Below are 25,093 nucleotides of genomic sequence, written 5' to 3'. Positions count from 1 at the left end.
ATCTGTACTTTTTTTCCTGTCCTGTATTTTGTATAATATGTCATGATGTGATGCGACTTCTCTTTCGTTGTATTTACTGTACATTTTGCAATGTCATGGGGTGCATGTAACTAACCTGTCTCCTTCCCCCAATACTTGCAGCCCTGAGCTATAATGTAATTAAGCTTTGTCCACACCACTAGGGAAGGAATAGCCATTCTTCCTCACAGCAGGTGGCTAGTCAAATGCACACAATGAATAGACTAAGTGGAGCCACCAGTCTAGAATCTTCTGGTGGACCCAACCATTGAATAGAAGGTGTGACCTCTACCCCCCTTCTTGGGCAGATCCCTGGAGCTCAGACAATCCATTCTTATTTTGAGATCAGATGTGAGTTGATCCTTGAAGGAGAAGGAGTGGGGATTCTTAGCTGAGGCAAGACCCCATGCCCATCTAGGACTGTGGAAGCGAACGGGGCGAGACTTGAGCTGAGGACATATCTCGTCGTTCGTGAGATTGTTTTGGGATCCCTTGGACTAATTGTGGACTATTGCTTTGTTACCTGGCACAAGGATTATCGGGAGGCGCCCCCGAACCTGTTCCGTTGGACTAATTGTGGACTCTGTAGATCTACCTGCATGTGTTGTTCCAGCGTTCTTGATAATAAATCTGTGGAATCATCCCTTGGCCTGTTGTCCCTTCTTGCTCTGCCGTACACCCCGTCACATAGACAATCTAGCATATTTATTTCCTACATAATATAGGTATGTGTACTAAAACATGCCAAATATATACGTCAGGGGAGTAGACAGGTACATTTTAGGAAATTTACTAAAAGGCTAGCATATCTAACGTTCATCATATGGACTGACCACAGGTCTCCTGACCCGAACTTATAGCCAAAAAAACATATATGAGACCAGGCTTTGCGGTCCGTATATGGTCCGTGAAAACTTGTCATGTGAACTCAGCCTTAAAAAAAGAACACATTGTAGAATTAATTTTTTTCTTTACATAAGACCAACCAAGGATATTTCAATGGGAATAATCACATAAGTATAGAAATAAATGGTAGACAAAAATATAGGTAAAAAGGACATATTGGCAATCAATTACAACAATGTAGTATATCAAAGTTTATTAGGTAATTACAATAATTACAAAAAGGTCATGATATCTGATGTGAGAGGCATTGTATCCCCCCCCCCAAAAAAATACTTTCACAATAAATAAATAAATAAATATACAGTACAGACCAAAAGTTTGGACACATCTTCTCATTTAAAGATTTTTTTGTATTTTCATGACTATGAAAATTGTAAATTCACACTGAAGGCATCAAAACTATGAATTAACACGTGTGGAATTATATACTTAACAAAAAAAGTGTGAAACAACTGAAAATATGTCTTATATTCTAGGTTCTTCAAAGCAGCCACCTTTTGCTTTGATGACTGCTTTGCACACTTTTGGCATTCTCTTGATGAGCCTCAAGAGGTAGTCACCGGGAATGGTCTTCCAACAATCTTGAGGGAGTTCCCAGAGATGCTTAGCACTTGTTGGCCTTTTTGCCTTCACTCTGCGGGCCAGCGCACCCCAAGCCATCTCGATTGGGTTCAGGTCTGGTGACTGTGAAGGCCAGGTCATCTGGCGTAGCACCCAATCACTCTCCTTCATGGTCAAATAGCCCTTACACAGCCTGGAGGTGTGTTTGGGGTCATTGTCCTGTTGAAAAATAAATGATGGTCCAACTAAACGCAAACTGGATGGAATAGCATGCCGCTGCAAGATGCTATGGTAGCCATGCTGGTTCAGTATGCCTTCACTTTTGAATAAATCCCCAACAGTGTTACCAGCAAAGCACCCCCACACCATCACACCTCCTCCTCCATGCTTCATGGTGGGAACCAGGCATGTAGAGTCCATCAATTCACCTTTTCTGCATAGCACAAAGACACAGTGGTTGTAACCCTAGATCTCAAATTTTGACTCATCAGACCAAAGCACAGATTTCCACTGGTCTAATGTCCATTCCTTGTGTTCTTTAGCCCAAACAAGTCTCTTCTGCTTGTTGCCTGTCCTTAGCAGTAGTTTCCTAGCAGGTATTTTACCATGAAGGCCTGCTGCGCAAAGTCTCCTCTTAACAGTTGTTGTAGAGATGTGTCTGGTGCTAGAACTCTGTGTGGCATTGACCTGGTCTCTAATCTGAGCTGCTGTTAACCTGCGATTTCTGAGGCTGGTGACTCGGATAAACTTATCCTCAGAAGCAGAGTTGACTCTTGGTCTTCCTTTCCAGGGGCGGTCCTCATGTGAGCCAGTTTCTTTGTAGCGCTTGATGGTTTTTGCCACTGCACTTGGGGACACTTTCAAAGTTTTCCCAATTTTTCGGACTGACTGACCTTCATTTCTTCAAGTAATGATGGTCACTTGTTTTTTTTTATTTAGCTCCTTTTTTCTTGCCATAATTCAAATTCTAACAGTCTATTCAGTAGGACTATCAGCTGTGTATCCACCAGACTTCTGCACAACACAACTGATGGTCCCAACCCCATTTATAAGGCAAGAAATCCCACTTACTATACCTGACAGGGCACACCTGTGAAGTGAAAACCATTCCCGGTGATTACCTCTTGAAGCTCATCAAGAGAATGCCAAGAGTGTGCAAAGCAGGCATCAAAGCATAAGGTGGCTACTTCGAAGAACCTAGAATATAAGACATATTTTCAGTTGTTTCACACTTTTTTGTTAAGTATATAATTCCACATGTGTTAATTCATAGTTTTCATGCCTTTAGTGTGAATGTACAATTTCCATAGTCATGAAAATTCAGAAAAATCTTTAAAGGAGAAGGTGTATCCAAACTTTTGGTCTGTACTGTACATATGCATATAATTAAACAATAGCTTAACTAATAATAATAATAATAATAATAATAATAAAACAGCAAGCAGAAAAAAGTGTAATGGCAATAAAGTGTTTTAGACAAGACATCTCAAGGTGCAGTGGTATATGTATTATCATTCACTATTGTATAGAAGTAAGATTACTGAGCACTGAAGTTAACTATATGATTATTTATGTGATTCTGATTGGCTATGGGAATGTCTTGAGCCATGGTTGGTTTACTAGAATGATGTGCTTGATTGGATACAGTAGAGGTTATCTTATTGGTCTCTAAGGGACCTATGGTGTTTAAGCAAAGGCTTTAAAAGGTCAGAACCTCCATTTGTCTATTCATTACAGCCCCAATTACCTGAGGAAGCCTATTGAGGTGAAACTTCTTGTGGTTGCTATGTGATTATTTTAGACAGCAGCAGTGAAACCTGTATATATCCCAGGCTGTATCTATTCTGAGTAAGCTTTATCAATCCAAAGTCTGCAGCCATGATATAGTTAGCATAGTCTTAGGAAGATACCGTACTTAAATTGAAAAGCAAAATGTATTTATCATATCATACTTTATATATGGAGAAATAATACAGACTCACTTTTTTTAAATTAATAATAAAAGTCATGTTTTAATGGATCCCTTAATTAGCGTTATATGTGTTATACATCACTTGCCTTTAACAACAACTATCAAAGCTAGCGCTTTAACACCTTGATCGCTGATTTCAATCACTGATAGCATTCAAGTGGAGCAATCCTGGTGGCACATCCATTTGGGCACCCATCACAACCCCATCCCACCTCCCAGCATGATTACGGGGTGTCAATAGGTTGCTATGTATGGCAAAAAGTAACATTGAAAACTACAGCTCGGCAAAGAATAAAACAAGCCCTCACACAGTTCCATCGATGGAAAAATAAAAAAATTATGAGTAACAGAAAATGTCGGGAAAAAAAAGATTATTATTTGAAAGCTCAGAATTTTTTAAGCCACGAAAGTGGTAAAAAATATAAACATCCAAATGTGCCATTGCCATAATCATACTGACCTGAAGAATCATATCGTCAGGCCATTTTTAGTAAATAATGAACATTGTGAGAACACAACGCCAAAAGTAATGGCAGAATTGCGATTATCTTAACAATTCATCCAACTTTCTGTTTTTTTTTTACTATTTATGATTGTAAAGTGAATGGCATCAATCAACACTACAACTCGTCCTGCAAAAACCAAGTTCTTAGATGACTATTTTGATGTAAAATAAAAAGTTATGGTTGGCATGATGTCATTGTCATAGTTTATGCTCATGGGATCTTGAGGTGAAACATAGGGTGCAGAATTTGGAAAATGTCAAGGAAGTTTTCATTTGCACTTATCTGTACAAATGTTCTCAAGCGTTACACTATTTTCATATTTGGGGGGTCTGTTAAAATTTTAGTCTGATTTAAGGAATCCATTGGTTCTAATGGTAGCCATTGTAAGGCAGATCTAAGCTTCCAGCGTATTATATCCTTTTATATAGGGTGCAGTCAGATGGATGCATAAATCGGAGGGAGACAGGAACACGGTGCAAGTACTGGCCGGCGGCTCTCCCTACCCAAGCGTTACAGCTTCATGTACTTCTATGCAGCTGTCACACTCAGGTGGGGAGAGCCGCCAGCCAGTCCGTGCACTGGGTTCAGATTCCGGTCCGATTTATACAGCCGTCTAAATGCCCCCTTAGGCTATGTGCACACGTCAGGATTCCTTGCAGAAATTTCCTGAACAAAACCGGACATTTTCTGCTAGAAATCCCCATGCGTTTTCTTCACGTTTTTATCGCATTTTTTGCGCTTTTTTTTTTGGGCGGATTTCTTAAGTTTTTCCCAGAGATTTCCCAATGCAATAATATAGTGGGAAATCCGTAAAAATCTGCCAAATTAATGAACATGCTGCGTTTTTTACCACGATGCATTTTTTTCACAGAAAACAACGCAACATATGCACAAAAATTGCAGAATGCATTATAAATGATGGGATGCATATGTATGCATTTTTATCACGAAAAAAAACACACAACAAAGCGAAAAATCCTGAGCGAGTGCACACAGCCTTATTATTACTATTATATTGTATGTTTAGTTAACTATTTCCAGGCCAACCATCCGTACACAGGAACTCTCGGTTCGGATTACATCTCCTCATTTTTCTATATGAGAATCACTGGAAGACTCCTTTGGCAGAGGACTATGTTCCAGAGAACTAAAGAATCAGCTATTGAAATTCAATTTACATCATCTGTCGTGGAATAGTTGAGATGTCATGGCTCTGTTGTCTGATATCCTGGGCCATGGGTTCGTTTCCTGCCCCTAGCACTAGGTGTGCCCTAGCTATCACTACTCCCCATATTACTTCTAAAGGTGAAGATGCCATGGCCACATAATTTGCTGAGCTCCTGAATCCACCCTAAGTCTGTTCCCTCACCCCACCCAGGGAAGAGAGGAGTAGTAGTGTATGGAAACCAGACTAACAAGGCAATACGTACAGTGATAAAGGAAAATACCAATCATACAAATATGCTCTCAAAACAACAAAGGAGTGAAGGAAGGGAAAAACCAAAGTAGGAAAACAAGAGGATTTACACACAATTCTAAAAAATTCTAAAATACAACAGTCTTTAGACAAACAAATCAAAAAGCAAAACTCCTTCAGCCCCTTAACCATGCAGCAATTAAGCTAGCTCTGGCAATGCCTACTTGCCAGAGGCCTATATATATAGGAGAGGGGAGTGGCCAACACTGAACAGCTGAGATCATCAATGCAGGTAAATTTCCAGGAGCTTTCAACTGAACAGATTAACCTTTGCACTGTTAGAAGAAACCTGCACTTTTTAATATGAAGGTGAAGTGCTTCTAATCAGTGCAGGTGTAGGAGAAATTAGACAGCTCTGGTCTTATGGCTCCTCTTTGTCACTGTAAATCCATGACATGAGAGGTCCCTATTCACAGAAGACTGACAGGTCGACTCTGACTTTAATCTAATCTGTATGGGGGTCTCTTACATTAGAAGCACTCTCTTTTTGTCGCAGTAGTTAGATTAAAGGCGTATTACCAAATTTTGCTACTTTTTAATGTCCTGGCATAGAGAGAATAATAGATGCCTCCACCCTTGTGTCTAAGCAGCACCTTTGTAAACATTTGGCGACAGCTCACTATAAAAACATTCAGAGATAAGGAAGACTTCATCAAGCCGCACTCTTCATTGCAGCTGCAGCATCAAGATGTTTCTGACAAAACTGCTGACCCCATGAAAAATGCAGCAAGGCAGCCACAACATATTAGGGTGAGACTTTATTTTATCCAGCTTCACCGGGAATACTATTTACTTTTTGACAGCAGCATTGTGCTCCATGGGTTCTGTATAGGCTAAAGGCTGTTTCATTGTTCTCCAGGGTATTTAACCCTGAATTATTTATTATACTGTCTTATTTATATCTAATTTTGCAAGCGATTTACCAAATCTATGAGACGCTGTATAGCATGATAGTAAAATACTATTCATTTATTGGGCAATTGTGCAAAATAGTTGTTTTTTATTACCTATTTACTATAGAATATTGGGCTTATTAATTAGACTTGCTGGTCTTTAGGGTATTGTGTTATATAAATTAGAGTTTATTTTGCATTGCTTGTGAACAGTTATTCCTTTGGTTATTCGATAATCCTGAAAATAATGCGTACCCCACTGTTGTGATTCCAGTACATACTGTACACTTTTGTTTCTATCTTGCATCTACAGCCCCTCCATACACTTTAGATATCTGTCCACCTATAAATGGATAGGACTATTGTTCATCCAGCAGCTATCTCACCCGATTCTCCAATTTTACTTGTGTTTCCTAAGACAGAACCATTGCCAGATATCTCTGGCAGAGTCTTATCTCCGGAGAACAAAAGGATCGGTAGTCCGAAATCTGAAATGCCAGTTCCTTGACTCCAAGACAATACTTTTTTTGGAGACACCCTTACATATTGACTGTTGGCAGAACCCATTGGTATGACCAGTGTCAGACTGAAGAACATTGGGCCCACCAGAGGATTTGATTTTGAGGGCCCACCTTTCTCCCCCACTGAAGAGCCCCATAGCAACTTCAAGGTTTGCACTATGAACTCTCCTGAATGAGATGCCAGGGCCCACCGTAGGATTCTCCGGTTCTCTGGTGGGCCAGTCCAACCCTGGGTATGACGATCCAATGGTCAGCACATTATAATCACCTATACACTGGATAGATGTCCAACTTGACCATTTGGGAATAAGCATTTGGGATTTCCACCACTTTCTGTAAGTTTACATTTGTCCACAGTGTGGTAAAAATAGCATATACTCATTATCGATCCATTATTGGCCCTTCGTCCCAGTGGTCATGTCCCGCACCGGTTTCCTTCGCTCGTCTGGCCTGGTTGGTGTTTGATTGGCTACAGTACAGTCACATGTTAACTACACCGGAAGTGAAGGAGAAGAGACCGGCTGGTGACAAGCCAATGTGATGGAGGAGCAGTAGAGGATCGAAAGGTGAGTATCTGCTTTATAGTATTTCTTACTTTTTTACTACATTGAGTCCATATGTAAACTTAAAGGGTAAGTATTATTTTAGTATGTAATAGGGGATGAACAGTGTCTCTGATCGGTGGGGATTAGGTCCTTTTGCTGTTTTTAAAAAAAACCAACTGATATTTGTAAATATTCTTTGATATGGATAGGTTTCAATTTTTGTGAGATGTGTGCTTATATTAATATAAACCAGATCAATTTATTTCTAAGAATTTTCTATAATGGGTTATTTTCACATACAACAAACAAAAAACTGCTATCATTCCATCTGGAAAAAAAGGTATTTTCACAGTAAGTCTCAAATGATTTAATTAGATATTTTTCAAATAAATTTTCATCACAATGAGTCTCATATATATTACATACACCTACACTTCACCTTCATTCTTAATACCTTCATTCCAGGACGGGGTCAGAATAAATCGCATTTGCACCAGAACAGCTAATTTAAAAATAAACGTTTTGTCAGTACACGGAGGAGAGGAGAGCATCCATATTCAGAGGTATAATACATATTTAATGAAATAAGGTAGTGTGTGCTTTATTAAAATGCTTTCATTTCTGATCTTTTCAACTGTTTCACTTAAAGGCACAGTGCTCTTATAATATCCCTTCATTTAGTAGATAGATCTGTTTTAAATTGCAGACATGTAAGGCTACTTTCACACTAGCGTTTCCTGCAATCCGTCACAATGCGTCGTTTTGCAGAAGAAACGCATCCTGCAAAAGTGCTTGCAGGATGCGTTTTTTCCCCATAGACTTGCATTGATGACGCATTTGCGACGGATTGCCACACGTCGCATCCGTCGAGCGACGGATGCGTCGTGCTTTTGCGGACCGTCGGGAGCAAAAAAACACTACATGTAACGTTTTTTTCTCCTGACAGACCGCTTTTTCCGACCGCGCATGTGCGGCCGGAACTCCGCCCCACCTCCCCGCACCTTACAATGGGGCAGCGGATGCGCCGGAAAAATGCATCCGCTGCACCCATTGTGCAATGCAGCAAACGCTAGCGTCGGAATCTCTCCCCGACACATTGCGACGGGGAGATTCCGACGCTAGTGTGAAAGAAGCCTAACTTGCATCTTCTGGGCGCCAATGTATAATTTTCGGTGGGGCCTCCAGCCACTATATGGGCTTAGCTAGGGAACAACAGCAACAATACTATGCTGTTTTGATACAGGAAACAGGTAGACACTGGTGCTTTACCTATGGTTAAAGAATACCAAGCTATAGATCTGTCAACCATGTGCCATTTTATAATACTGGTGTCTTCTTATGATCAAGAGGAGCTGCTATGACTTTTGACAATAGTGATTGTGTATGTTCACACAGTGTTTTCCTATGTTGAAGAAGTCTCAAATTTCAATCATGAATTTGCAGTCCGAACTTTAGTGGGTCCACAGGTAGCATAGCCATATTCCGTTGGTCTTATCCACGTTTGGCTAGACTCTTGTGATTTCCGTGTCCAAATCCACATGGAAAAATCTTCAAAAAGTGACATGTCTCGAAAACCACATAACAAAAATCCACGACCGTATTAAAGTCAATGTGGATGTCCTATTAACAATGGGAGGCTTTTTGGGGCATTTTCATTTGATTTTAGGTCAGAATTCACTCCAAAATCCATGTGAAAAAATACTTTGGGCGCAATTCATCAAAACTTTTTTGCCAGCATTTTCACCCCAGCTCCAACAAAGTGTGGCGGGACAGGGCGTAGCGACCCTTCCTTGTCAAATTCATGACAGGCGATGTTGTTCAGAGGGGCTGGAGTAAGATTTGTGGCAGGGCGCACATAGCGGAGCACACCACTACGCTCCTTGCCTGATTCATTGAGTAGCATCATCATCTGCTCCAAAACACTCCCTCATCAAGATCGGGTCTTGATGACTCTCACTTGCGCGTGTCATTAAAATTTTAGTTCAGGAGAGACGTTTCTTTAAACAGACAACTGACCATTAGAGTTGAGCAAAAAGATTTCCAGGACCCTGGTCTGGCACCTGATAGAATATTTCATACAAACTTCCTTGGCTGGCACCCGAATACCGTCATCCTGGGAGCCCAGGATGCCAGCATTCAAGTGTTTGCAAAGGAAATTTACACAACTCAACTTAGCAGATTACTGACTTGGATGCTGTCAACAAACAAGGCAGCACTCTGTAGCGCTATAGCATGCAAACCTGAAATATGAAAATTGAATCGCATTATTGCACTAGAAATATGAAAATCAGGATCACTACCCCTCCACAGAAATATAGATTTTAGTCTAGGAGAGAATTCACATTAGGTTTCCATAGAGTTATAGACTGTCTAAGTTGGTCCTGGAAACGAGAATCGCCTTAACGTGGCTTCCAGGTACACATGAATTGGCCAATTTGTGTGCTAAGCATTCTCAATTTTTCATATTTCTAGTGCAATAATGCAATTCAATTTTCATATTTCATGTTTGCATGCAATAGAGCTACAGAGTGCTACCTTAGGTAGGCACCTGTTCACACCTAGTACATGTTTGGCTATGACGGTCAGTTTTTGATTTGTATGACTTGAATGCTGGACTAAGGTCTTACAAATCTTTATGCTCAATTCTACTAACCACGATAATGTTTCAAGCCAGTGCCGAACACAGGCGGGGGTGCCATGTGCGAGGAAAATAGGTGGCATCTTGTTGGCTGATTTGTCAACAAATCAGCAAAAAGTTCACCATAAAGTTTGTTGTTCAAGGTATTCTGTCAAATCTTTCTTTTAGTGATCTGAAATTTTATATAGTAGAAAAAGCCATATTTATAGAATGTAATTCTGGTTTCTTGCAGCGACGACAAGGGAGAGCTAGCGAAAAACCTTCAGGATCTTACCTCAAATCCAGTTGTCCATGTGGATCTCTAGCATCAGAGCCTATTTGTTCCCTCATAGCTGGGTCCCCATTTATATGCTGTATATTATAAATGTCATTACCTTTGCCAGCGTAATAAATCCTCCCATGCTATGTACTTTGCAAAACAAATATTTGTAGAACCAGAAATTGTTAGGGACAATGATTACTTAGCCGAGTCCTTCGTCCTATTAAGAAGCCGTAATTTATTTAACAAGTATTTGGCTTTAGTAGTTTGTATCGGGGGGAACATGAAGAAAATGTATTAAGGTTAACTGTACCACATTGGTGTACCTGATGGATGGGCTGAAATTAAAGGCGGGAAATGCAAGATAATCTCATTCAATATGTACTGTATGTTTCAGTGTTATACATGACCCAGATGGGTGTAATTTACAGAGGATATTGCTGCCGATAGTGTGCATGGACATACTGGAGATCAGACAGACCTATCATATACTGAATTAAAATTTCCAGTCATGGAAGACCAGTTTACTGGTGTAGCTTGGAGGAGGGCCAGAAACGCATGAGCACTGAGAAATGGATGTTATATGGAGGGACACATAAAGGAGTTATCACACATTCTTCATCAGGATTGCGCTACTCCTCAGCCTCCCGGATTCATGGCCCCTTCAGAAAACATTAAAACACAAACCATTACACTCACCACTCCACACACTACATTATCATCCAAGTGATAGACACACCTGAAATGTGAACACCCAACAGTGAAAAAGAAATAAAGTGAAGGTTTCCACATCATAGCGCTGGTCGGACCTTCCACCAGCAATTTAAAAATTCCCCTATCCTTCCCACTCTCCCTTAAGTCCACTACCATGAATCTTCGCCTTCGAAACTAAAGTATGTACCCGATTCTTGTATTGTGCCTTTATCTCCAAATCTTCAGGAGATGTCTGTAAAGGAAAGTCTAGGTAGAATGTTGCCAAGTCTTTCAGAACCAGAGCCACCCCTGGAGCGAATCTCTGCTCATTTCCATTGACGAATTATGACTCTGCACCAGGGCCGGACTGGGACTAAAATTCAGCCCTGGCATTTGAAGTTATACAGGCCCACTTGTCACATGGTGACTGTATAATCTCTTTGTACACTTGTAGGTTACAATAAGTGAGGGGAGTGTAACACGACTATATAACATATAATCACAGCTGTATCCAGCATTACAGCTCAGTCCTATTTATTGCTTTTAGCTGCGGTACCAAGAAAAGCCGCTACTTTACCTACATAACTGGATCTCCTAGATAATGAAGGGATTGAGTTGACCAAAGGCTGTGGAACCTCATTCTGATGCTCCATAAACTTTGCCTACAGCCACTTTTGGTTCCGCTGCGCAGCACGGGACCCAGTGACTCTGAAGAGCGGTGACATCAGTAACGTCACCACTCTTCAGATATTCCGGGTCTTGCGCTGAGCTCGGCGACTGTGAAGAGCGGTATTGTTACTACCGTCACCGCTCTTCAGAGTCTCTGGGTCTGGCCAGGTCTGGGCTAGTAGTGGGGATGTCCGATAGACACCTCTCCATTACTTACACCAGGGATTGATAGAAGCTGACATTACACAGCAGACATCAACCCTAAAAATCATTACACATACCAGAATTAAATGCTTTGGTGGCTGGGAAAAGCAGTAGGGTTAGCGCTATTCCCAGGCACCGGGTGCTAACTACAACTGTCATCATCCTTGCCTGGTCTCCCTGCGAAGCATTTCTGTTGTATTTACATGCGCTGATCTCAAGCCGCTAAATGAGTGTGATCGACAATATTGAAGTCGTTCGCTTGTTTCCAGGCCTCTTTACACCAACTGAGAAAGAATGATGGGGACAGAACAATCACATTTAGATCAATCTGTCCCCATACAGTATCATGGTATCAGCAACACATCTACAGTTTACACCGGCGATGTGCTGCTGAGAACAAGGATTTCTGTTCCCACATAAACAATCCAATCACTCGATGAATAGGCAGCATTTTGCTTGTTTAGTATAATACACCCCATAGTCCTCCATATATTATAATGTGCATCTCAGTCCTCCATATGGTATAATACACTCCTCAGTCCTCCATATAGTATAATACACTCCTCAGTCCTCCATATAGTATAATACACTCCTCAGTCCTCCATATGGTATAATACACTCCTCAATCCTCCATATAGTATAATACACTCCTCAGTCCTCCATATAGTATAATACACTCCTCAGTCCTCCATATAGTATAATACACTCCTCAGTTATCCATATAGTATAATACACTCTTCAGTCCTCCATATAGTATAATACACTCCTCAGTCCTCCATATAGTATAATACACTCCTCAGTAGTGTTGAGCGATACCGTCCGATACTTGAAAGTATCGGTATCGGATAGTATCGGCCGATACCCGAAAAATATCGGATATCGCCGATACCGATATCCGATACCAATACAAGTCAATGGGACATCAAGTATCGGAAGGTATTCTCATGGTTCCCAGGGTCTGAAGGAGAGGAAACTCTCCTTCAGGCCCTGGGATCCATAGGGATGTGGAAAATAAAGAATTAAAATAAAAAATATTGATATGCTCACCTCTCTGGCGGCCCCTGGACTTCACACTGCTAACCGGGAGGCTTCTTTGTTTAAAAAGCGCGCCTTTCGGACCTGTGAATGACGTCCCGGCTTCTGATTGGTCGCGTGCCGCCCATGTGACCGGCACACGACCAATCAGAGGCCGCGACGTCATTCGCAGGTCCTCAATTCCTATAATTAGCAGTTTTGTGAATGAGAATGACGTCGCGGCTTCTGATTGGCCGCGTGCCGGTCACATGGGCGGCACGCGACCAATCAGAAGCCGGGACGTCATTCACCGGTCCGAAAGGCGCGCTTTTTAAACAAAGAAGCCTCCCGGATAGCAGCGTGAAGTCCAGGGGCCGCCGGAGAGGTGAGCATATCAATATTTTTTATTTTAATTCTTTATTTTCCACATCCCTATTGATTCGATACCGATACCCGATATCACAAAAATATCGGATCTCAGTATCGGCATTCCGATACCGCAAATATCGGCCGATACCCGATACTTGCGGTATCGGAATGCTCAACACTACTCCTCAGTCCTCCATATAGTATAATACACTCCTCATAGTCCTCCATATATTAAAATACACTGCTCAGTCCTCCATATAGTATAATATGCTCCTCAGTCCTCCATATAGTATAATGTACTGCCACAGTCCTCCAAATAGTATAATACACTACTCATAGTGCTCCATATAGTATAATGCACCACCATTGTCATCCATGTAGTACAATTCACTTCCCATAGTATAATGCACCCCATAGTTCTTCATATAGTATAATGTATTCCCCATAGTCCTTGATACAGTATAATGCAGCCCACATATAGTATAATGAAGCCACTCCAGAGTATAATGCAGCCACTGCACAGAATATATTGTAGCCCCCTGAGTATAATGTAACCCCCAGAGAATATAATGCAGCCCCCTCATATAGTATGATGCAGCCCCTGCATATATATTGTAGCCCCCTCATAGAGCATAATGCAGCCCCCCATAGAATATAATGTAGCCCCTCCATAGAATACAAAGCAGCCCTCCTCATATAGTATAATGCAGCTCCCCATAGAATATAATGTAGCCCCCTCAAAGAGTATGATGCAATCACCCCTCATAGAATATAGTACAGCCTCCCATAGAATGTAATACAGCCCTCCCAAAGAATATAATACAGCCCCCCCATAAAATATAATACAGCACCCCATAGAATGTAATACAACCCACCTCCCCACAGAATATAATACAACCCCCCATGGAATATAATCTTGCCCCCATAGAATGTAATACAGCCCCCCCATAGAATGTAATACAGCCCCCCATAGAATGTAATACAGCACAGCCCCCATACAATGTAATACAGCCAAGCCCCCATAGAATGTAACACAGTACAGCCCCCATAGAATGTAATGCAGCCAGTCCCCCCAATAGAGTGTAATGCAGCCAGCCCCCATAAAATGTAATAAAGCCCCTCCCATAGAATGTAATACAGCGCAGCCCCCATAGAATGTAATACAGCCCCTCCAATTGTCCCACAATTCAGTTATCACTCACTGATAGATTAAAAAAACAAAACACTCTCCTCACCTCTCCTCGTGCCCCGCGCTGCTCCTGACTCCGGTCTCAGCAGTTGCAGTCTGCCCGGCCACACAGCAGGTGAGCGATGATATGACGTCATCGCGCACCCGCAGTGTCAGCGCGAGGCACAGCGAAAAATGATGGGAGAGGGAGCGACAGCGGACGCTCTCTCCTCCATCATTGCATTCAACTGTACTGGTGTCATAGACACCGATATAGTTGAATGCGGGGCGGGCGATCAGGGGGGTGAGTGGGCGCAGGCAGGAGGAGTCGGCCCTGGCGCTGCTGATAGCAACAGCGGCCCATTCCTGGTATCGGCCCTTCTGGCATTTGCCAGAAGTGCCCGATGGCCAGTCCGGCCATAGTAGTATACAGTATAGAATGTACCTTGGTAGGACTCCTTAGTGACAGAGCCAAATTTTTTAAATCTGACCAGTGTCACTTTATGTCAGTGGTCCCCAACTCCAGGCCTCGAGGGCCGCCAACAGTGCAGGTTTTCAGGATTTCCTTAGTATTGCCCAGGGGATGGAATCATCGCCTGTGCAGATGATCACATTACCACCGATGCAATACTAAAGAAATCCTGAAAACCTGCACTGTTGGCGGCCCTCGAGGCCTGGAGTTGGGGACCCCTGCTTTATGTGGTAATAACTCTGGAATGCTGCAACAAATCCCAGTGATTTTGAGATTGTTTTTTCGTGACACATTATACTTTATGATAATGGTAAATTTAGGTTGATATGCTTTATGTTTATTTATAAAAAATATCAGAAATTTGAAAAAAATGTTAAAAAATTAGCAATTTGCAAACTTTGAATGATTATCCCTTTAATCCCGATAGTCATACCACAGCAAAACATTAATAAATAATATTTCCCACATGTTTGCTTTACATCAGCACCATTTGCAAAATGTTATTTTATTTTGTTAGCATTTTAGGAGGATTAAAAATGTAGCAACAATTTAAATTTTTTTCAAGGAAATTTACAAAATGTATTTTTTTAGGGACCTATCCATGTTTGAAGTGAATTTGGGGGTCCTATTTATAGGGAAATCCCCACAAGTGATACCATTTTAAAAACAGCACCCCCTGATATATTGAAAACTGCAGTCAGGTCGTTTGTTAACCCTTCGGGTGATTTTCAGGAATTAATGCAAAGTGGCATGACAAAAATGAAAATGTGTATTTTTATCACCTAAATGTCACTAACTTCTGAACAGATTACTACAGCCGACAGACTCTAAGGCCGCTATTTGGTCATGAATTGCCATGGCAAACATCAGGACCACACAATTATGATCTGAGACCACCAATTGGGATAAAGAGGAAGCCCCCACAGTCTGTTAACCGTTTATAATGATGTAGTCACTATTGACAGCAGCATCTAAGGGGTTAAATAGATTTGGACGGTGCAAACACTGATCGTGGCTGATGCAGCAAGTTGTCAGCTATAGTGGACAGCTGACAGCTACTGGATTGTCACCTGTATGGGGATATAAGTCTCTTATATCTCAGGTCAGTTAAAAGGCGTATTGGCAGTCACTAAGGGGTTAAATATCATACAAAGGCATACAGACGGAACGTCATGCTTGACTGCTTGCTTCATACAGAACTGATAGCACAATGATTGGGATACTTGCCGAGTTGGGATCTCTTAGGAATCTCAGCACGACCAGCCCATCAGATTCATTAGCCTCAGCTTCCTGCATCTCACCCAATTTGACCTTGTGTCCACACATCAAACAGTCACTTTTGCTTATTCCTATGCCCATGTAAATAGCCTATGTTTATTTTCATGATAAATAGGTTTTAGTGCCAAGAACAGCATTATGCAAGCCAACAGCAGACATCTATTAGCAGCTAATTAGGGCCCGTCTGGCAGGTTGGGGAATTGTCCATGGATTGTTTTTTTTTCATACATATAATTTATATTTTATTAGCTGTTTAACTTATTTACTGCTTGAGCTGCCCATACTGAAAGATGTGGTGTAACAACAATAGAATTAGTGACAGAGAAAATTGCAAAGTGACATTCATTGTTTAAGTGGTTCCAGAATGGTTGTACGTGAGGTACATAAACTTTCTATCAGTTTTACTACCACTATTTCCTTAGTTATTATATTAATTACTTTATTAATTTATATTTTTATCTTATATCATTTAGTTTTAGAGCATCGTGATTCCAGACACTCTATACCTCACCAGTCAGCATTTTTAAAGTGAATTTTACTTTTCTTAAAGGGAATCTATCAGCCTTTTTTTGCTTTATAATCTGAGAGCAGCATAATATAGGGGCAGAGACTCTGATTCCAGGAATGTGTCACTAACTGGGTTGCGTGCTGCTGTTTCAATAAAAGAAATGTTTTATCAGCAAAAGATTATCATTACAGGACTAGCTGGCTTGTGCCTCCTAGTCCTGCTGCTGTGTAACCCCGCCCCCTGCACTGATTAGCAGCTTCTGTCAATGTACAATGCACCATGTGCCCGTGGCGCTCATAACAATCTGGCATCAACAACCATAGAGGTCTCAAGGAGACCTGTGGTTGTCATGCTGATGCACCGATGACCCCCGATCATGTGACGGGGGTCACCGATGCGCTTATTTCCGGCAGGATGGCCGGAAGCGTTTGTTAATTGCTGACATGTCCCGGCTTTGATGTGGCCGGACAAAATTAGTGACGAAATGTACAATTGGTGGAAAAACGTTGAACTTGATGGACGTAGGTCTTTTTTCAAACGTTTCGCCGCACACCTGCTTCTTCATTGGGACAAAACCACAGAGTACTGAAGTAGAAGATGAAAAAAGAGCCACTGGAGTCACTGAGATGTTTAGATGCTTTTCAAATTTAAGCCCACAGAATTTGCATCACTTTTATATAAGATTTACTCTGTGCAGCTTCCTACGAACACAGATTGCACATGGGTTTTTTTGGAACTGTATGAACAGGGACTATGGAAAGAGATGATCAATACTCAACTATTAGATAATGGGAGAATTGATTAAATCCAATAATGTTATTGCCTTGGGATGAGAAGAGAAGAAATTGCTAATGAGATCAAGTCCTGTTAGCTTTTCAACAAAATAGCAACACAATGTTCAGTCATGGCAACCAAACTGCTGACAATAGGTGGAGCAACAAATATCAAAACACCACGTCAAGGCTTTGTTGTTTTGTGCAATTTTTTGTGCCACCGGACAAACAATTTTCAACTATGAAACTTGAGGCCATTCGTCGCTAATGCAAGCCTATGAAAAAAAAATGGATCTGGCTGCATCAGTCGCCGGATCCGTTTTTTTTTTAAATTCGCCGGATTGCGACTGATGGCAAAAAAAAATGATGTGTGAAAGGGGCTTTAAGGCTCACGTGGAAGATTAAAAAAAATATCAAAGCTACCAGTTATAGCACACTTCAGGCCAAAGATGTAAAATTTCCATTATGGTCTAAAAAGTCCAGAAAGGGTAATAGAGAAACGTCTCCTATTACCGTGATAATTTTGTGTCAAAAGCAGGTGACCGTGAAAGTCTTCTTTGTCCAAACATGAACCCCTATTAGTAGGTCTTTGCAACTTCTTCAAGAGAGTAGTTTGGTGGCTCAGTGGTTTGCACTATTGCTTTGCAGGGCTGAGGTCCTTTGTTGTATTCGCACAAAGCACAACATCTGCAAAGAGCTTGTATGGGTTTTTTTGTGTTGTTGTGGCTGTTTTAATGTATTCTGTCACTAGCTCCCCATTATATATAATTCAGCTAGCACTACCTTACTTAGTTGTTCGTTTCTATCTCGAAATTTATGGTATACTTCCCTTAGGTCATGTAATTACATGGTGGCTCATCTTGGAATTACATGGCTTTATGTTCTATGAAGAGGGTCATCATGTCAGTCACCAAAATTGCGGGTGAGGAGGAAGAACCGCATATCACAGATAATGATGATGACTCCACAGTTCCTGTCACCCATTATAATGTAGGAGATCACAGTTTAGCCTCCCTTATACACTTATATTCTATACATTTTTTATGAAGAATACAGAGAGAAGGATTGTTACAGCATTATCCCAACAGATAACAGATGGTTCTGGCTTTATCTTGTCATGTAATGCTGTATTGATGTAACATGGGGTCTATAGCGGAGCATTAAGGAGTAAAATGCAGGATAAGAGCAAGAAATTAAGATGTGGCTGAAGGGAGGAAAACAGGCAGGTGTATTATATAGAAATAAGTATGCAATATAAATAACAGAAGTGGAGAGTGTGATAAGCAATTAGGCGTGGGGTGCTTCTTTAAAGTTGCTGCCTCAAGTTATTATGTGTGTAAAATTGCAAAGTGCTTGTAAAGACAAGTAACTTTGCAATTTACTTCTTATTAAAAATTCTCTCCATTCCCAAGAATAGAGTAATTTTTATTCTATAGTGTACAGGTAGCTCATTGCGTTCAATGCCTGCCACCCAGCAGTCTTGGAGATTCTGGTAACCTAGATAAGAGGCATGCACCACTTGTGTTTTACGGCCTCCTTATGTTGCTATGAAACTGGCCAGATTGAGCCTCCCAATGCTTTTCCCAGTCTGCAAAGGCAATCTAATCTTTGCTAGAAGCCTTGGCGAGTGCTCAGTTCAGGCCAGAGGCGCAACCATTCTACAGGTCCAAAAAGTTAATCATCGAGAGTGCACCGCCACCTGCAAAGCAGGAAGCTGAGAGGCAGTGCAGCAGTGCACTCCAAAAAAAGTACATTGGGACAAACCCTTTAATTGTGGTGAAGTATGATTTACACCAAACATAGCAAGCATTTGCATAGAATATTTTGGTATTTTTCTATTATAGGTCATAGAAGGTCGATTAAAAGGAATGACTGATTTTTGCAGATAACTGATATGCAGAAATAACAATAACCATGAGCTCGGTTTGTTTTCCCTTTACATTGTATATTTTGTAATATTCACCAGTATAAATGAAAAAAAAAAAATGAAAAAAACAACATAGCTTCTGAAGGTGCAAATACATTTACAGAACTATTTGTATAATGCCTTCCCCTAGTAAATATCGGTATATAAAATAATGAAAAAATAAAATAGAAGAAATAAATAAATTTCACCCAAACTGAATGTTGAGTTGACAAATACGATTTATTTACTTTTTTCACGTCTCTTAAGATTCAGAGCTTGAAAAAGCAAAAGGCAGAAAAATGATATTCTGATAAGGGTTTTATTTTAGAAGTCTACAGAAACATAGTTTGTTGTCTGCCATCTACAGGGCAGATGCTATAAATAATAAAAGAAAAGAAAAACCCAAAGGATAAAACCATGTTTAATTCATTGTTAGCTGGGATGTGAATTCTGCCTTTATTTGCACTTACAAATGTCTTGTTGATATTGTCAAAGTAATTGATGAATAATCGGGAATAACGCGGCTGCCCCGGCCACCATTATTTCCTATGGAGCAGGTCACATTGTGCAGTGGGATAGTCTCTAAGAATCGGGGATACATTTAATAAACCTTTCAGAAAAGGCTCTAAATAAAACTCAGTAGTTCTACTGATTTTTTTTCTTCTGTCTTCTTATCGAACGTGCGAGTGATGACAGCTGTACAAATATGAATATGTAATAATCACACGGGGAAGGACACTTATTAAATTCCTCTGGCTGTTAATCTTGTGCAAAGAAATGTCATTATAATTGTAGATGCACTGTTTCCAGCAAGGTCTTGTTTCCAAGCAGTGTACCCTTAATGTTTCATTTTAGGAAAGTCACACGGCTGTGATTTATTCATAGGGTAAAAAACCAAATAATATTTTGTGATATTTCTAAATGTCATTGCTGTAAGTCAGAAGATAAGATTGAAGGGAGCGGAGACCCTTGATAATTCTCGGGGTAATATGACTGGATGAATAATTTATTAAGGAGGAAACCAAGAGAACCAATGGTGTCAATGGCGTCATACTGCACCACTTGCTGTTTGGGAAAAAGTGTACGGGAACCAGTGATGTCAATGGCGTCATACTGCACCACTTGCTGTTTGGGAAAAAGTGTACGGTATTTGTTATACAGGTAGTTGTTTTTTTCTATTAAGTGTAGACATAGAGATAAAGGGAACCTGGCAACAGGAATCCCCAATATAAATAGTGATGAGCGAACGTTCTGGGATAAGGCGTTATCGGAGTATACTTGGGTACTAACCAAGAGTCTTCAGCGTGATCGAAAAATATGTTTAAGTCCCGGCTTCTGCATGTCTCATGGCTGCTCGATAGCCGCAACACATGGAGGGATCACTAACAACCAGGTAATCCCTGCATATGTTGTGACAGCCATGAATCATGCAGCCGCAGGGACTTGAACATAATAGCCGAGCACACCGAAGACTCTGGGTTAGCACCCGAGCATGCGCCGATAACGCTTTATCCGAGCACGTTCGCTCATTACTAAATATAACCTAAAGCCAATACTGGTAACATTTGCAACCTGTCTGTAAGCCCCCAATGTCCCTGCATATCCCAAAAATATATTTTATAATTCCTCCATACGGTGCGGTCAGTTCCAAAGAGCGCTGTTGATCCTTGCTCGACACCTCCTCCATCTAAGCAATTGCCGTCTTCCTGCCTTCCTTGAAGTGAATGTGTCCTACATCATCCACAGAGCCCCGCCAATCTCGCTTCAGCGTAGGTTCGCTTCGCTCTCCTGAGTGCAGAATAATGGGCTGTAATGCGCATGCGCCAGCAAATCTTCTAGATCATCGGCACTCTTTGTCCTCTCCCACCGCATGCTCCTTATAGGATTTTGGCAGAGCAAGATTGACAGGTCTGTGTGTGTGATGTAAAAAGTTTCATCCACATCAAACAAGGCAGGATAAGGGCAATTGTCGGGATAGAGGAGGTGTCGAGCAAGACCAGCGAAGCCCAACGGGTGGGACCGAGCTCTATGGGGGAATTAGAAAAGGTATTTATTGGGATATACAGGGGGTGATTGTGGGATTATATACAGTTTGCTGGACTGCAATAAAATATGTGTTAAAGATGGTGGTTTTAGTCTATATTGAGAAAATCTGATGACAGGTTCCCATTAAAACCAAGTAGTGTTTAAATGATGAAACAAGCAGCTGTCACTAGAGGGAGCTACTGTAGACCATTTTAATATTGAGTGTATTGTATAAGCTGTTTGCAATTACCTGTTAAAGGGAACCTGTCAGCTTCCCCAGGCTCCCAAAACCGCCACCTTCAGAGGTGTAGCTAGGAGTTCACCTCAGGAAGGAGGTAGGGTGAAATATCTGTGTGGGCCCCTAACCAGGTAATCCTGATTACAACTGCAGTGGTGAAACGTAATCATGGGTAAAGAGGAACCTCAGCAGATGACCATGCTCTTACTGAAAATAATTCTCTGCACAAAGACCAATACTGATATTATCGCCATATGGTGACCATATAGTGGTAGAAACCAGAGCTGCAGAACATATGAGGTTACAGTACAGTTATAGATGGTGACTTATAGCTGGGGTTCTTCCTGATGGAGTTGTTCACTGTTCCCATCTTTCCATCTCGCCCAGACCGACATGACAACTTCTCCAGTTATGAATCGTCTGCAGAGATTACAATGAAAACACATCTGACTCCTCACATTTCCTGCACCGTCCACATCTATTCCCAATCTGCACAAACCCCTCATCCTAATGATACCCCAAAACTGAGCCGCTGCTGCCGTATGTGACCCTAACACTGCACCAATTGTGTGGTACAATAACAGCGCTCATCTTACTACCCCACATAATAATGCCCACCACTGTGCCCCTTACATAGTAAGAATGCCTCCTTTGTGCCCTCTAGATGGTAAAATTGCCCCCTAGAAAATATTGATGCGCTGTGAAAGTGCCCTGGAAAACAGTGTGTCCACATTTTGCACCTTTGACAGCCACAATACTCTGAGTGCCCCTATAACAATAATATTTCTTAAGTGGCCACGTGACATTTCATAATGTCCACTGAGTCCCCCAATGTACAGCTTCTTTATACACAGTATAGGCCCACAGCTCCCTTATATAGAGCATGATGTCACCACAGCTCCACTATATACAGTATGATGGATCCACAGCTCCTCTATACACAATTTAATGCCCCCACAGCTTCCCTATACACAGTATCGTGGTCCCACAGCTTCTCTATATACAGTATACTGGACCCATCGCTCCCCTATTCAAAGTATGCTGTCCCCACAGCTCCCCTATAAACAGTATGATGGGCCACAGCTCCCCTATATACAGTATAATGTCCCCACAGATCTCCTATGTACAGTATGATGGGCCCACAGCTCCCCTATACACAGTATAATGTCCCCACAGATCTCCTATGTACAGTATGATGGGCCCACAGCTCCTCTATACACAATATAATGTCCCAACAGATCTCCTATGTACAGTATGATGGGCCCACAGCTCCCCTATACACAATATAATGTCCCCACAGATCTCCTTTATACAGTATGATGGGCTCACAGCTCCCCTATACACAATATGTCCCCACAGATCTCCTTTATACAGTATGATGGGCCCACAGCTCCCCTATACACAATATGTCCCCACAGATCTCCTTTATACAGTATGATGGGCCCACAGCTCCCCTATACACAATATGTCCCCACAGATCTCCTTTATACAGTATGATGGGCCCACAGCTCCCCTATACACAATATGTCCCCACAGATCTCCTTTATACAGTATGATGGGCCACAGCTCCCCTATATTCAGTATAATGTCCCCACAGATCTCCTTTATACAGTATGATGGGCCCACAGCTCCCCTATACACAATATGTCCCCACAGATCTCCTTTATACAGTATGATGGGCCCACAGCTCCCCTATACACAATATAATGTCCCCACAGATCTCCTATATACAGTATGATGGGCCCACAGCTCCCCTATACACATAGAATCATAGAATGTTAGGGTTGGAATGGACCTCCAGGCTCATCGTGTCCAACACCCTGCTCAATGCAGGATTTGCTAAACTATCTCAGACAGATGTCTGTCCAGCCTCTGTTTGAAGACTTCCATTGAAGGAGAACTCACCACCTCTCATAGCAGCCTGTTCCACTCATTGATCACCCTCACTGTCAAAAAGGTTTTCTAATATCTAATCTGTATCTTCTCCCTTGCAGTTTCACTCCATTGCTTCTAGTCTTTCCACGTGCAAATGAGAATAAGGATGATCCTTCTACAATGTGACTGCCCTCAGATATTTGTAGACAGCTATTACGTCTCCTCTCAGTCTTCTCTTTTGCAAGATAAACATTCCCAAATCCTCATAGGACAATGTTTGCAGTCCGCTCACCATCCTGATAAATCTTCTCTGAACTTGCTCCATTTTTTAATGTCTTTTTTAAAATGCGGTGCCCAAAACTGGACACGGTATTCCAGATGTGGCCTGACCAATGAGGAGGGGATCTCATTACATGTATAAATATATGTGTGGCCAGAACAAAACACTGGCACATGACATGTTCCTTCCAAGGACCATACTGAAGACTAGGGGAGGCAATCATTACAGGTGGAAGAAAGGCGATTCTGACAGCTAAACAGGAAAGGGTTCTTTACAGTTAGAGCAATCAGACTATGGAATGCCCGAGTACAGGAGATAGTAATGGCCGACACTATAACAGCTTTTAAAAAAGAGCTGGATGATTTCCTTGATGCACATAACATTGCGGGTTATAGCTAGATTAGTGACGAAATGTACAGTTGGTAGAGAAATGTTGAACTTGATGGAACTAGGTCATATTCAACCAATGTAACTATGAGTAGAGGGGGATAATTACTTCACGTGATCTAGACTCTATGCTTCTCTTAATTCATCCTAGAACTGTGTTTGCCTTTTTTGCTGCTGCATCACACTGCTGACTCATGTGCAGTCTATGATCTATTAGTATGCCCATGTCTTTTTCACACGTGCTGTTGCTTAGCCCTATTCCTACCATTCTGTATATGATTTTTCATTTTTCATTCCCAGATGTAGAACTTTGCATTTCTCCCCAATAAAACCATTCTGTCAGTTGCTGCCCACAATTCCAGTTGTTTAGATCTTTTAGAATCCTCTCTCTCTTCTCTAGTATTAGCTATCCCTCCTACTTTTGTGTCTTCAGCAAATGTAATCAGTTTACCCTCAATTCCTTCATCTAAATCATGGATAAAGATGTAGAACAACACAGGGCCCAGAACAGAGCCCTGTGTGGGGTATGGGTACAGTATGGATCCATCTTTGATGGACCTTTCATATTCTGTATTCACCATCTTTTTATTGATAGTTTATTAAAATCTAATTTCTATACTACATTGTGGTCATTCGTAAGTCTGCTACGTTTTGTAGGTCGTTATTTACCTTTAGTTTTGGGCTGTGGATTGTGCACTTTATTCATACATCTTACTACAGATGCCTTGGATTGTTCTTTCCTGACTTCTTTGCATTAACCCCTGGATGTCCACTTTTGTTTGACCCTTTCTTTCCAGACCCTTTTTTTTCTAACCTCAAATGACCTCTTCTAATACTGGAAAGTATGTTCTGCACTAGGTCATTCAGCACATGCTGTGTAGAGCATGCAGGGGAGAAGAGATATTATATTCTGCTTTGATACAGATAGCTATATATTA

The sequence above is a fragment of the Ranitomeya imitator genome, chromosome 8 (assembly GCF_032444005.1).
Source record: "Ranitomeya imitator isolate aRanImi1 chromosome 8, aRanImi1.pri, whole genome shotgun sequence".
Taxonomy (NCBI): domain Eukaryota; kingdom Metazoa; phylum Chordata; class Amphibia; order Anura; family Dendrobatidae; genus Ranitomeya; species Ranitomeya imitator.
The sequence above is the reverse complement of the archived record's forward strand: the minus strand, read 5'-3'. Positions refer to the sequence as shown.